Genomic DNA, 2,719 nt, shown 5'->3' on the forward strand with positions numbered 1-2,719 from the left:
ATTCCTGCCAAAGTGGTGGCCGTGGGACACAGAGTGCTGTCGTGTTGCCCTGGGTCTCGGAGCACCCCGAGGGACACGCGGCTGGGATGGTGCGTCTCTCTCCCCACCCATGCCCTGGTGACCCGCGGCAGCGCTGGGAGGAGAAAAAGGCCACCCACAACTCAGCACAAGCGTGCTCCTCGCTGCTGATCACCCTGGGACCAACACCTGCACTCCCTACGTCTGGGGAAGGCACTGTTACAAGTGTGGGTTAAAAGTTTTACCAACCCCACCCACTGCTGAGCATTCTCCCTGCCTCTCGTGTTTACGGAGCTCTGAACAATCGTCTGGCCATTCCAGGAGGAGGTGTGCTCCTTGCAGAACCAGGAGAAGAATGCCCTGGGAAGGGTTGCCTCTTTTTGGTAAATCCTGTTTGTGGGGTAGTTATCTTCCTTTTCTGCTTTCAGGTTGAAACCTGCAAAAAGCCCACTGGATTTGTACCATTATGGAGTTAAGAAAGTAATTGGCAGGACAAATACTTGATCCTCTGGCCATTTACTAGCAAGAAAGACAACCTGTAAACTTCTCTTGCACATAAGGAGGTGCCACATATGAAAACCTTCCTCACCAGCAGTTCCCAGGTTTTCCTTCAACCATGCTCCTAGCCATCAGCTTTGGTTCAGATTCTCTTTTCTTCTATTGTGAAAACCCTTTGAACTTTCCAAGCAGGTGCTTTTCCACATCATTTCATCTTATCAGTCACAAGAGAAAAAGATATGGCCCTTGCAACACGTGTAAGAATAGGAATTAGTGCCTTCTACCCCCCACCTATACTTGTAAAGAGAAAACATTATTTTCTTTCCATCCTGAGCTATGAGGCAAGCCAGCTTGATAATCATCCTACCACTTGCTTAAGCCTACCAATTAGGCATCCAGCACAGTGGGAAATTTCCTGGTTAATGAGGGTGAATACCTGTGATTCCTCTCCTGAGCCACTTCTATCTTCTTGTTAATTTTTATTTTGAGAAGAATGTGGTTAGATACACTCCTGTTCCTTCTCTCTCCCTCCCCCCGGGGGCATTTCTTGCCTTCTTCTGGAATTGCCCCATACCTTTTAAATTGCTATGGTGGTTTCTCCCTTTCCTGCTGGTTCTTGTCTGTGCCTTCCTTATCAGACTCTTATAATTGTATTGGAAGTCCCTGCCTTATTTGTCCAGTGAACTGACAATTCTTGAGCTGATATCCCATCATATGACCTTTTCATGGAGTGGAGACCAAAATTACTGTGTAACCAGGGGGCAATAAACCACACCTGATAAGATGAAAGGCTTTCGGCTTTTTTTTAGATTCTAGATACTGGAAAAACTGTGGGGGCTGATGAGGAAAAGAACAATGGAAGAGGTTCAAAATGATGCAGCCAGTTGTGATGAAGAATATTTAATTATCTGATTTTATGAATCACACTTCTCCCCAGGCGACAGGGTAGACCAGTGAGTGTCTTTCACTCTGACAACACACGTGGCGTAGAGTGGGAAGTGTTTTCCTTTGTTCCCTTCGCATCCCTCTGCTGTTTCTATAAAGGAGGGTCTTGTGCCTTCCTGGTTGTGTGATGAGGTGGCAGCTGTTGTATGGGTGCAAAAGTTCTTGTGGCCCTCTCCATTAAGCAGGGAACATCTTCCTGTTTCAATCCCTGCACTGAGGGAATGTCTCTCTAGCCAAGCTTTGTCCTCTCCAACTTTGCTGCCAGAGTCTGTAATCCTGGCTGGTCACACAAAGAGGGATGTGTCCCCCTTCTTTGCTTAGGCAGAATGAGACAGTGGGTAATTTATGGGCTGAGAACAGGTGAGCATGCTGTCTGTATACAGAGAGAAAGGAAAGAAAGGTGCTCTGAATCCATATCCTGGATTAAAACTGCCTATTTAATAACAGGGTTTCCCTTTTTTTCCTTGTGATTCCTGATTCAAAACCCATGAAAAAGCACAAGGAGAAACCTAGTACATTCTTTTACAGACACCCTATTTTCCCTACTCTGTTTGCCTGAGGCACCTAAAAAGGGAGCCACTTTTCTTGCTTTCTGGCTTCCTATACAGAAAGGGCTTCAAATCTTACTTCCCAGATGTCTCAAGTTGAGAATCCTTGACCCAGCCTTCACTGTATTAATTTAGTATATATTACATTGTTTGAACTCTCTGATGTTTACTGTGCTACCTTTTACCTGTAAGTTTCAGGCACAGGAAAATCAGATCTAGGGACATCTGTTTTTTAAGCCTCCCCTGCTGTCCATTTTTCCAAAGGATCCATATAGGTGTAGGAGTGAAGCCTATGGATTTTTCTGCTTCAATTATTAAATGAAGCATGGCCACATTTTCCTTTGCAATGGAAAATTTTAGCTTTGGTTTGTTATTAAAACCTAGGTGTTCAAGGAGCTCATATCTTGCTGCAGGGGCAGGAAGAGGAGGATTTCACAGGAAAGTCTGATAGATTCCAATACTCCTCATGAGAGGACCCATATCTTTGGGTAAAATAGCTGAGTAAATTAGCCTAGAGACTCTCAGGGCAAAAAATATACCTCCTATCCCTCTTCCTTGCCCCAGCTCCATTTTTGCTGTGTTAAATATACACAGTTTTGAAAGGGAGAAATGTAGCCTTCTGGCAGAAATACATGTGCATTCATGTTAAAAAATTTCTGAAGCAAAGAGAGTTGAGACAGGCAGACTCCAAGTTGCCATCTCAGAATAGA

Source organism: Vidua chalybeata, chromosome 5, assembly GCF_026979565.1.
Source record: "Vidua chalybeata isolate OUT-0048 chromosome 5, bVidCha1 merged haplotype, whole genome shotgun sequence".
Classification (NCBI taxonomy): Eukaryota; Metazoa; Chordata; class Aves; order Passeriformes; family Viduidae; genus Vidua; species Vidua chalybeata.